Source organism: Schistocerca nitens, chromosome 7, assembly GCF_023898315.1.
Source record: "Schistocerca nitens isolate TAMUIC-IGC-003100 chromosome 7, iqSchNite1.1, whole genome shotgun sequence".
Taxonomy (NCBI): Eukaryota; Metazoa; Arthropoda; class Insecta; order Orthoptera; family Acrididae; genus Schistocerca; species Schistocerca nitens.
Genome location: NC_064620.1, coordinates 310,941,325 through 310,953,824, shown reverse-complemented (window position 1 = coordinate 310,953,824; position 12,500 = coordinate 310,941,325). Strand labels below are relative to the sequence as shown.

At 49.4% G+C, this 12,500-nt stretch overlaps 1 non-coding gene across 1 annotated transcript in view; it reads left to right on the top strand.

Moving 5' to 3' along the window:
* Nucleotides 1–11,079: 11,079 nt before the first annotated feature.
* The window catches only part of LOC126197239 (small subunit ribosomal RNA), a 1,909-nt gene continuing 488 nt past the window's right edge, over nt 11,080–12,500 (top strand). The window contains exon 1 of the ribosomal RNA XR_007539620.1: nt 11,080–12,500. This exon is cut by the window's right edge and continues 488 nt beyond it. This is a non-coding gene — a ribosomal RNA (small subunit ribosomal RNA).

The following is a 12,500-nucleotide window of genomic DNA, read 5'->3' as shown; positions in this document are numbered from 1 at the left end:
CAATCACGCCACCCGCCCCCGTACGTGCCTCACGTCACCTGCCCAAATTGCAACTCCAGCGGATGAACGGCGGACTTTTCTCGCAGTCGTAAGTTGCAATCCACCCCTATATCATCCGTTTCATGAAGCGTTTTATCCAAGATGCGAAATTCCCGCTGTCCCTACACATCGCGTCTTCGTCGCGTGCGGTCGTGCGTCGCGTTCGCTCCCGTTCTTTCGTCGTTTTGGGTGGGTAAAACGTGTGCGATCGACCTGAGATTTGGCACAGAGCTTCGTGTTGTGCCACTACAACACGAGTAGGAAAATATTCGGTGACGCTTTAACCGTTTGTGAATTATCGTGACATTTGCCAAATTCTTATATTTACGTGTTTTTCGTGGTACTTATGGAGTTTGCGGTGTTTGTGAAGTGCTTCGCCGACGCAGACCACATCGAGCGACGTCGCTGATGCATCACCTGCCTCGTTAAACAGGTATTTTTATCAGTTTTTTCAAAAAGTCGATGTTTTTCTAATCCCATTATGTACGTCAATCTCGTGAATTCTTCCCACCTGAGTGGTACTGAAGGGGCGCAGTAACCGTATTTCGATTTATAATACACGGTAAAGTGGTCCACTGTGCCTAGAAACCGCTTTGTTGGTGGTTGTGTGCTGCCCTTTGTCCGCCACGCGTCTTCGCGGGCTCCGCGTGTGTTGAGAAATCCGTTGCCATCCGTCCACTGCCAGTCTTTATCTAGGTTCCAAGCACACAGCTGTATTCGTGAGGTCTTCCTCTATCGAATAGTGCCTAAAAAAGTGTGTCTCCCATTGTTAGTTTAAAAGTTACACGCAATCGTAGCGTAGAATGCGTGGTAACCACGTGGCGACCGGAAGTTGCCTATAATATCCTAAAAACCGGCTGTTGGAGAAAATCTAAGACCGCCAGTTTGTAGACGTCCTCATGCTCTGTCAGACGATGTAGAAAAATTAGGGTGTTTCATTCATAATTTAGCTGTTATATCTGTTTTCCCTACGGCCGCGCACACGCGTCGCCGATCAGGCGCGCTCGCCGCTCCGCGTCTGGCCAGCAGTGTGAATAACGGCTAGCGCCTTCTCGTGCAGAGAACTGAGCATCAGAGCCGTATAGCTAGCTTAATCCCTTCCCAAATGGAGTACTTAACCACATACTTTCCTTTCACGGATTAAGATATAACTTCATTTTTCCGTCACAATCCGCAGTTCTTGCGCGTCTCAGAAAATCGTCACGTACCATTGAAATGCTAAGGCTTAGGTAAATTCTAAGCGCGCTGTTTTCCTGTCCGACTGCTACCTTTTCGATTCCCAACGAGAAAGGCTAGGCTAGGCTAGTAGATTAGATACTGCTCTTGCAGTATATATTGTTGCTTCTGTTTTGGATGTGTCCACTGTAATCTTGTAGGTTGTATCACTCTGTCTCATAATATGTCTTTAGTATAGCTAGTTATTTGTTAGGTTAGGAACTACACTTGCGGAAGTAAAGTCGTGGGTGCCACACAGCCTGCGAGAGAGCGCAAAATGTACGTGAGAAAGTGGAGAGCTCCAAGCGATCACCCAAGCTTTTAAAACTCTGTAGTGCTTTATACTCGTATGCTACTTGATATGATGTCAATAAATTTATTATTTATGTGCTAGGTTAGAAAATTTATTCCCAAAAGGTAGTTGTGTGTGTTGCGTGACAGGCGGACGCGCGCATCCTTTCAAGGACAGAAAACAAATAGGTTATATGTTTCTCCCTCAAAGTGTGCCCTTACTCTCTTACTTGTCTGTTAGGTTAGGAATTATCTTCGAATAAGTAAAGACATGTGTGTCACGTAGCTTGCGAAAAAGTGCTAACTTGGGTGAGAAGGAGAGCTACAAGCATTTCTCCAAGTTCACAAGTCATTTTTAATATTATTCCTGTAGGCCATTGTCTTCCTTTTAACATCGTGTCCATATGTTCATTATTAGTGTATTATTAGTGTGATCATTATTAGTGTGTTAGGTTAGGAAAATTTGCAGCAGGGTGCATATATTATCCTGCTAGGGTATACGTTTCTCTTTCAAAGTGTGCCCTTACGCTCTTACTTGTTTGTTAGGTTAAGAATTACCTTCGCATAAGTAAAGACATGTGTGTCACATAGCTGCGAGGAAGTGCAAACTTAAGTAAGGAAAAGGAGAGCTACAAGCAGTTCTCCAAGTCCACAGCCCGTTTTAATATTATTCTTGTAGGCTATTGTTTTTCTTTAACATCATGTCCATAGGTTCCTTATTAGTGTATTATTAGTGTGCTCATTATTAGTGTGTTAGGTTAGGGAAATGCGCTGCAGGGTTAAGTCGTGACTGGCGATCGCGTGTGTAGGCCCTGCTAGGCTCGTTATCCAGGGATAGTGGTAGACTTGCCCACGGAAAACTGAGCTCTCCATAGTGATCGCCCCAAAATGGGGCCCACGAAGGACACTGTAGGGGCTGCAAGTCAGCTTGGACGAAACTCGGTTGTTCCTGGTGACAAGGACAACTCAGCGTCATGTACTGACCTTCAGACAATGGAAAACATAAGAGAGGAGATGGAAGCCTTCTTGTTTAATGAAGTAAATAAAATAAACAATGCCCAGAAGAAGTTTATCCTAGGAAAACTTTCAGTGTATGAACAGATACTGAAGAAGTATGAGATGGAGGTTCTTGCACTTAAAACAGAGCTGCGATGTGTGACGGCCCTCCAAACAGGAACACCGCCACTGGTTGAAAGCTATGCCAACAAGGCGGCTGCAAAACCTTCAGCACCCAAACAGCAGCTGATGAAACCGCAACAGCCTAAAGTCCTAATGATAAAGCCGGCAGAAGGAGTCAAGAAAACTGAGAAGGAACTTGAAGAAACAGTAAAGAACCTTGTTGCAACATCACTGAAAGACGTGCGTATTTCCAAATGCAGGTCAATAAAGGACAAAGGTATTGTTCTTGAAGTCCCTAATGATCAGGATGTCGAGAAAATAAGGAAGTGCGAAGACATCTCACAATCAGGCATCACTGTCTCTGATCAAAAAAAAAGATCCCCAAAGATTATAATCTTTGATGTAAACAGAAATACAAGTGAAGATGAACTCAAAATGGAACTGTTTGAGAGAAATCTCTCCAGGATGAATGTGACACAGGAAGACGTTATGGATGGCGTAAGAGTGCTGTTCAAGACTGGCCCAAGAAACCGGGAGGAAGCAAACATTGTACTGGAAGTCTCACCAAAACTCTGGAGCAAAATAGTACAATATGGTAGGGTCTACATAAACTGCAATTCGCACAGGGTACAAAACTACAGCAATATAAGCAGGTGCTACAAGTGCCAAGGTCATGGCCACACAGCAGCAAAGTGCAAGAATGCAGAAACAATTTGTGGCCACTGTGCAGCACCTGGACATACTTTTAAGGAGTGCTCAAAGAAGGACCAACCAGCCCAATGTGCAAACTGTAAGCGGGCTAAGAAGGCACATACCCACACAGTGACAGAGAAATCTTGCCCTGAATACAATAGAATCAAGGCCATAATACATAGCACAATTGACTATGGCATGTAATAACAATGTAGCAGTACAACCTGGAAGAAGACCACGGACAGATACACGAAAAAATGCAATAAGGATCCTTCAAATAAATGGGCAAAGAGCAAGAATCGTCCCAGATCAATTGGCACAGCGAATCAGCGAAGAAAATATAGATGTGCTATTGATCCAGGAACCCTACTGCGTAAATAACAAAGTATTTGGGTACCCATCAAACTTCCAGCTGATCTACAGCCCCAAAGGCGAAGCACCCAAGGCAGCAATAGCAGTTAAGTCACAAACAGTAACTGCTTTGCAGTTGACAAGCTTCTGCAACATGCACATAGCTGCTGCCAACATAAATGGAGCCTTTGGTGACATCTACATTGCCAGCATATATTGCCAATATGGATCACCCATAGACCTTTTTCTCCACCAACTGGAGATTATCCTCGACAAACTCCCAGGAAAACCAGTTATTATAGGGATGGACACAAATGCGAACTCACCAATCTGGCACAGCTCAACGATGGATGCAGCAGGTAGAACGCTTGAAGACTTCATTTCACAACACGGGCTGATAATAATGAACGAGAGGTCAGAGCTAACTACATTCTCTGGCCCAAATGGGGAGAGCAATATTGACATCACACTCTGCACACCTCCAGCTGCCAAAGCGGTGTGCAAGTGGATGGTTCATGAAGAATGGACGTCAAGTGACCACAGGGCAATAACATACGAATTCGTTGCACCTCAAAGAGCGAGAGCTACTGTGGAACTTGTCACCTACAACACAAGCTTCGCAAAGTGGCCCACCTTTGACCGGCATCTCATCAGGTCCACAGCCCACTGGCCTCAAAGCCAAAATGTAGGAGTTAATGAAATGACCACAAGGCTACAGGCAGCAATCCACGAGAGCTGTAGCCGATCAATGAGAAAGAGGACACAGGTACAAAATCCAGTACCATGGTGGAATGCAACACTTGCTAACCTGCGACGTGACACCATTTCAGCACGACGAAGTCTGCAACGAGCACGTAAAAATAATAATGAACCAGACATAGAAGTAGCAAAACAAACATACAATAGAGTTAAAAATAACTACAATAAGGAAATTGCTAAGGCCAAAGAGGAGACCTGGAAGAAATGGGTCAGTGACTGCGATCAGAATGATCCTTGGGCCATAGTGAGAAAGATAATTCGGCCAAAACATGGAACAGAAAACGTGCTAAGTAACATAAAAACAAAGAACCAGACTCCTACAATGACTTGGGAGGAGACTGTGCGGTCATTACTACAGAGCCTGCTTCCTGATGACAACCCAGAACAGGACACAGACGGCCAACAAGCTGTGAAAACAGACAACAACAGCTATGACAATGTGAACCTAGACCCAGAATTCACACTAGAAGAAATAGGGGCAGCAATAAAGGCTTGCAAACCAGGGAAGGCTACAGGTCCTGATGGTATTGATGATGCTATTATAAAAAGAGTTTGGCGCACCAGTCCCCATCTTCTCTCAGATTTATACAATAAATGTCTACAGGAAAAAAGAGTCCCAGATACGTGGAAGGAGGGAAATGTCTGCATATTGCTGAAATCACTAGACAAACCTAGGGATGAGCCTAAATCGTACCGTCCAATATGCCTTCTGTCTATCTTAGGGAAAATTCTGGAAAGGTTAGTAGTCAGTCGTCTAGAAAAACGCTATGACGATTCAAATATCAAGGCCCACAACCAGTTTGGGTTTCGAAAAGGCGCATCGACAGAAATGGCTATTAGGCAAGTGTTGGGTAGTGTGGATTGTGAGGAGAAGTATGTGGTAGTAATATTTGTAGATATAGCAGGGGCCTTCGATAACTTATGGTGGCCTAGTGTTATGAGGCGTCTGAGAGCAATCCAATGCCCGCGTAATCTGTATGACTTAATGGCAGATTACTTTAAAAACCGGAAGGTTATGGTCCAAAATAGGGCTGGCAGTGTAGAAAAATTGATCACAAAGGGCTGTCCACAAGGCTCTATTTGCGGTCCTTTCCTGTGGAATCTCGTCTTTGATGAGATTGTGATTGAAAAAGAAGACGAGCAATGGACAAAAGTGGCATATGCGGATGACCTCGCAATCATCATTAAGGGTCAGAGCAGGAAACAGATAGAGGACAGAGCAAAAATCGCGCTGGGTGAGGTAAGCCGATGGACCACCGAAAACAAGCTAGGGATATCCAAACAAAAGACGGTTGCCATGACCATCAAGGGCAGATTTGACAGTCACAGACCACCAACAATTCCTTTTGAGGGAGGAAATATTAAGTTCGTTGCAGAGTTTACATATCTCGGTGTAACTCTGGATGAAAGACTCTGGTTCACACCTCACATGAGGAACATCCAGAATAGATTAAGTGCTGTCTCAGGTTCCCTCTTGAGGGTAACTAGAACGGAGTGGGGTCTGCAGAAAAAGTCTTTAAGGGTAATCTATCAAGGATTGTGCCTCTCTGTTTGCAGATATGGTGCAGCTGCATGGGCAGACCGGACGAAGCACCGATATGTCCAACGTATAATTGAGTCAATTCAGAGGCCATTTCTGTTACAGATGACCAGAGCTTGTAGGACTGTATCGACGGAGGCCTTGCAAGTACTAACAGGATGCATGCCGCTCGACCTGGAGATAGTGAAAGCAGCCTTGCTGTACTATACTCGACATGGTGTTGCTGGCTCGGTCGCAGGGTTCCAGGCTCCAAGACCCACTGCTGGGCAAAGCTCTAGACGTGATACCAGCAGACAAATAGACATCATGTTGCAGGAGGAGTGGCAGAGTAGATGGAACCAGACAGAGAAGGGTAGGGAAACCTACGGCTGGATACCAGATGTGGGAATGTGGCAGGCAAGTTGGCGGAGGGCGACGATTCCACCGTACTCCCTAACGTGCCTGCTGACTGACCACGGTCTGAAAAAGAAAATTTGCGACCTGGGCATTGAAGATGACGCCAGATGTACATGTGGTGAGGAAGAGGATTCCAATCACATCCTCTACACCTGTAAGCAGTACGCTGAGCCCAGAAGTCAGCTTATACAAACAGTAGGACACACATCCTACCACAGAAAGGAAACTCTGCTCCAAACAGTAGATACATTCTCAGCAATAAAGGCATTTGCTGAGGAAGCTTTTGAGATCAGGGAAGTAGCGAGAATCATCAATGAAGCAATCTAAAGAAATATACAGTAAATAGTAGGAAACGATTGCGACCCAGTACAAGAACCAGTACCAACTGGAAACAACATTTTCCTTGGCCCATGATTCCGAAACAGCCCTGATATCTCGCGCACTTGGAGGAACCATGGCTGAGTGTGGAGGGGTGACGAGCTGACTCTCAGAACCACCGATGATGCCTCTACATGGCTCCTGGGACACCAGTGGCGAGAAGGGAATGTCGGAGGGCAGAAATACCAGTACATGGACAGGAACTGGCCGAGATCCTGGGAAACTGGTGATCGACAGCATGTGGGCCTCGCCAGCCTGGGGGCTACAGGTTGTTCCCCTGAGCACCTCCGTAATTACGATAATGCTGTATGTGGATGCTATACTGCTGATGAAAAGGGTCGCCATCAGCAGTGGCGGCGCCGCCTCCACGTGGTTCCCCGTGGGCACCCAAAAGGGTGGCTAAAGGCGCTCTTCAGATGGAAGGTCCATTCCCCCACCAAGGGGGTAGTTTTTCCGAGCTGGTTTCCTTCGCTGTGGCGAAGTTGGGTAGTGGATGCATGGGTTGGATTTGAAGGGAGTATGAGCGGAAGCTCGGGGATCCCTGATGATAATCCACCTCTGGCCAGGGGAAACCCAAACCAGAGCAGCCATGTACAGTACTGTCCCTACACATGCTCTAAGTCTGTGCGCGATTGCGTGCTCACAGTACGGATTCCGATGCTGAGCGATCAGCTAGGAAGCGCCCCAACCATGTCGGTCCCCATGGGCGTTGCACTCGCAGTCGCAAAGACTCTGGCAATGGCTAAAAGCGCTCCGCAATATATCACGCAGACGGGTAATGACGGTCCGAGCGCTCAGTGTGAGGAGAGCATTACTGAGCCCTGACCCACAAGCAGGTTGTAGCGTATCCCACCCGCAGACATGTGACGTTGTCACACGACCAGTTGTCACTAATCGACTCATTGCTGATAATCATATGCCATACACCGGGGAAAGCTGCCGCAAGGGGTAGCTACGTAGTGCAGTCGCACCTCTACTACTGTACAGAGATAGAACACCACGAGACTGCAACCAGATTAAACTGATACATGGCGCTGATAACTAATAGATGCAGAGCCATCGGAATATAGATGACATACGACATACAACTGTCCCTATACATGCTGACAGTCTGTGCACACAATGTGAACTACACGTCACCGAGACACCCTATCACACACTACTCTCTGGCTGTAACAGACACAGACACAATATCTAAGCACCACCATGGAACAACATCCAGTGCATCCTCTCCGCCACATTACACCATTCACACTATGATAACAAAACCAGGAGGTCCACCCCAAAAACAGAATATCTCACTCTTCCAACAACCATCATTACGCAGATAAGCCACAAACACCCACACATGTGCTACACAGGGGTGCAGCCAACACCACCACACTGGCGTGTCTCACAGCATATAAGCAATGGCAGGAATGAAAGACACAGGTCTGCCACTCCCTTGCCACACCCACGGAACCGGCGCACCACCTCCCCTGAGCCAAAGGTGCATCCTGACGTGACACATCTCAGGGTGCCTCAGGCGTCCACTTACCATCATCACTATGAACGAACCTCGTCCCCTCCCCCCCTCATACACCATCCCTTAACCTAACCCATGTTGCGCCTTAACCTAACCTATGTTGCGCCTTAACCTAACCTATGTTGCGCCTTAACCTAACCTATGTTGCGCCTTAACCTAACCTATGTTGCGCCTTAACCTAACCTATGTTGCGCCTTAACCTAACCTATGTTGCGCCTTAACCTAACCTATGTTGCGCCTTAACCTAACCTATGTTGCGCCTTAACCTAACCTATGTTGCGCCTTAACCTAACCTATGTTGCGCCTTAACCTAACCTATGTTGCGCCTTAACCTAACCTATGTTGCGCCTTAACCTAACCTATGTTGCGCCTTAACCTAACCTATGTTGCGCCCTAACCTAACCTACGTTGCGCCCTAACCTAACCTACGTTGCGCCCTAACCTAACCTACGTTGCGCCCTAACCTAACCTACGTTGCGCCCTAACCTAACCTACGTTGCGCCCTAACCTAACCTACGTTGCGCCCTAACCTAACCTACGTTGGGCCCTAACCTAACCTACGTTGGGCCCTAACCTAACCTACGTTGGGCCCTAACCTAACCTACGTTGGGCCCTAACCTAACCTACGTTGGGCCCTAACCTAACCTACGTTGGGCCCTAACCTAACCTACGTTGGGCCCTAACCTAACCTACGTTGGGCCCTAACCTAACCTACGTTGGGCCCTAACCTAACCTACGTTGGGCCCTAACCTAACCTACGTTGGGCCCTAACCTAACCTACGTTGGGCCCTAACCTAACCTACGTTGGGCCCTAACCTAACCTACGTTGGGCCCTAACCTAACCTACGTTGGGCCCTAACCTAACCTACGTTGGGCCCTAACCTAACCTACGTTGGGCCCTAACCTAACCTACGTTGGGCCCTAACCTAACCTACGTTGGGCCCTAACCTAACCTACGTTGGGCCCTAACCTAACCTACGTTGGGCCCTAACCTAACCTACGTTGGGCCCTAACCTAACCTACGTTGGGCCCTAACCTAACCTACGTTGGGCCCTAACCTAACCTACGTTGGGCCCTAACCTAACCTACGTTGGGCCCTAACCTAACCTACGTTGGGCCCTAACCTAACCTACGTTGGGCCCTAACCTAACCTACGTTGGGCCCTAACCTAACCTACGTTGGGCCCTAACCTAACCTACGTTGGGCCCTAACCTAACCTACGTTGGGCCCTAACCTAACCTACGTTGGGCCCTAACCTAACCTACGTTGGGCCCTAACCTAACCTACGTTGGGCCCTAACCTAACCTACGTTGCGCCCTAACCTAACCTACGTTGCGCCCTAACCTAACGCACGTTGCGCCCTAACCTAACGCACGTTGCGCCCTAACCTAACCTGTAATTGTTATATGAATTGAAACATTCATGTAGCGTTGCCTAATCGCAACCCTCTCAACATAGGTCAGTGCTCGCACTCTCTGGTGTCCTGCGTATTGATTCATGTTACGGTGCGTACCCTCACAACATCTAGCGAGTGGTGCGTACGTTCCACATGGTCCCGCTATCCACTGTAATGTGTACTGCTGTAAGACTTATATCGCTCCCCTGTCGCCTCTAGTTCGTCAGGCGGGAGTTTGCGTGTTCAATGAGCTTCGCAGCTGTGCAATGGCATTCGCATACGTACGCGGGCCACCTTCCACGTGTTCTCTCGTGCATACGTCGCAGCATGTATGTGGGCTGATGTGGCGTGTCGTGACGCATATCATCCAGGCATGCAAGACCCACTGAATTTGCAAATGTAGATGGACGTCTACGTTTGCTGCCCAAGTTACGCAAATGAACTGGAAATCCGTTGTTGCGCGGTTGTATACGCTGGAGGTGAATCATTGATTGCGACAATCGGTACAGGTATTAACTGGTTGCTTCAGCGACACCCGTCATACCCACGAACGTGAGTGGGCATGTGGGTATGAAGCGATACGCGGCGGTGGCTGGGTGGGACCGTCCCCGGCCGGTGAGGGGGGAGCGCCCGGCGTGCTGGCCGCGCGCTGCGTGGGCGCACGCGCTACAGCCGGCTGGTGGGGGCGCCCAGTGGCAGGCGCGCCGGCCGACGGACGCGGCAGGCGGCGCAGCTGCGCGCCGGCGCACCCAACGCGCGGCGCCGTGCGGCCAAAGTGGGTCCTCGCGGGCCCGGTGCGAAGCGCGGTGGACATCTGCAGTGTGCTGGTCCGATTGAGGACTGTGTGCGTTGAGGATGCGCCGCCGCCCGGCACTCGGCGCCGCGACGCCGTCTGCTGCTCGGTCGCCCCCGCGGTTCTCGCAGGTGGTTTGTATCGCAGCTGTGCGGATGTGTTGGCGCGTGCGCTGTGCTGGGAGAGTTCGCTTTGGCACCCAAGTGGGGCTCTGCCCCTCTGTGGCGCTGGCGTTGGAGCTGCCCGGCCACTGTTTGTGGCCGCGTGTTGTCTCCCGCCGGCAACACCACGACAGCACGCTCCCGGGCCTCTGTCGGCAGCGGCAAGCTCAGTTGGGAGCACGGGTGGTCGCACTGAAAGCGTCTACTCGCCTATCTCCGGGCGATTGCGCCTCTCTCGAACCCGACCAAGTACTTAGGACGGCGCTGCGCGCCGCCGGGACCTGAGAGGGTTTCGAGGTGTATCGTGCAGGGGAGCCCAGCCTCCTCCTGTTTGCGGAATAATTGAGCGGACGCTTGCGTGTTCGCGCGGGCCTCCGGGACACACTCCCGGGCGGCCGGCTGCTCAGCTCTAGTTGACGCAGCTCCCTGGTTGATCCTGCCAGTAGTCATATGCTTGTCTCAAAGATTAAGCCATGCATGTCTCAGTACAAGCCGCATTAAGGTGAAACCGCGAATGGCTCATTAAATCAGTTATGGTTCCTTAGATCGTACCCACGTTACTTGGATAACTGTGGTAATTCTAGAGCTAATACATGCAAACAGAGTCCCGACCAGAGATGGAAGGGACGCTTTTATTAGATCAAAACCAATCGGTCGGCTCGTCCGGTCCGTTTGCCTTGGTGACTCTGAATAACTTTGGGCTGATCGCACGGTCCTCGTACCGGCGACGCATCTTTCAAATGTCTGCCTTATCAACTGTCGATGGTAGGTTCTGCGCCTACCATGGTTGTAACGGGTAACGGGGAACCAGGGTTCGATTCCGGAGAGGGAGCCTGAGAAACGGCTACCACATCCAAGGAAGGCAGCAGGCGCGCAAATTACCCACTCCCGGCACGGGGAGGTAGTGACGAAAAATAACGATACGGGACTCATCCGAGGCCCCGTAATCGGAATGAGTACACTTTAAATCCTTTAACGAGTATCTATTGGAGGGCAAGTCTGGTGCCAGCAGCCGCGGTAATTCCAGCTCCAATAGCGTATATTAAAGTTGTTGCGGTTAAAAAGCTCGTAGTTGGATTTGTGTCCCACGCTGTTGGTTCACCGCCCGTCGGTGTTTAACTGGCATGTATCGTGGGACGTCCTGCTGGTGGGGCGAGCCGAAGGCGTGCGACCGCCTCGTGCGTGCTCGTGCGTCCCGAGGCGGACCCCGTTGAAATCCTACCAGGGTGCTCTTTATTGAGTGTCTCGGTGGGCCGGCACGTTTACTTTGAACAAATTAGAGTGCTTAAAGCAGGCAAGCCCGCCTGAATACTGTGTGCATGGAATAATGGAATAGGACCTCGGTTCTATTTTGTTGGTTTTCGGAACCCGAGGTAATGATTAATAGGGACAGGCGGGGGCATTCGTATTGCGACGTTAGAGGTGAAATTCTTGGATCGTCGCAAGACGAACAGAAGCGAAAGCATTTGCCAAGTATGTTTTCATTAATCAAGAACGAAAGTTAGAGGTTCGAAGGCGATCAGATACCGCCCTAGTTCTAACCATAAACGATGCCAGCCAGCGATCCGCCGCAGTTCCTCCGATGACTCGGCGGGCAGCCTCCGGGAAACCAAAGCTTTTGGGTTCCGGGGGAAGTATGGTTGCAAAGCTGAAACTTAAAGGAATTGACGGAAGGGCACCACCAGGAGTGGAGCCTGCGGCTTAATTTGACTCAACACGGGAAACCTCACCAGGCCCGGACACCGGAAGGATTGACAGATTGATAGCTCTTTCTTGATTCGGTGGGTGGTGGTGCATGGCCGTTCTTAGTTGGTGGAGCGATTTGTCTGGTTAATTCCGATAAC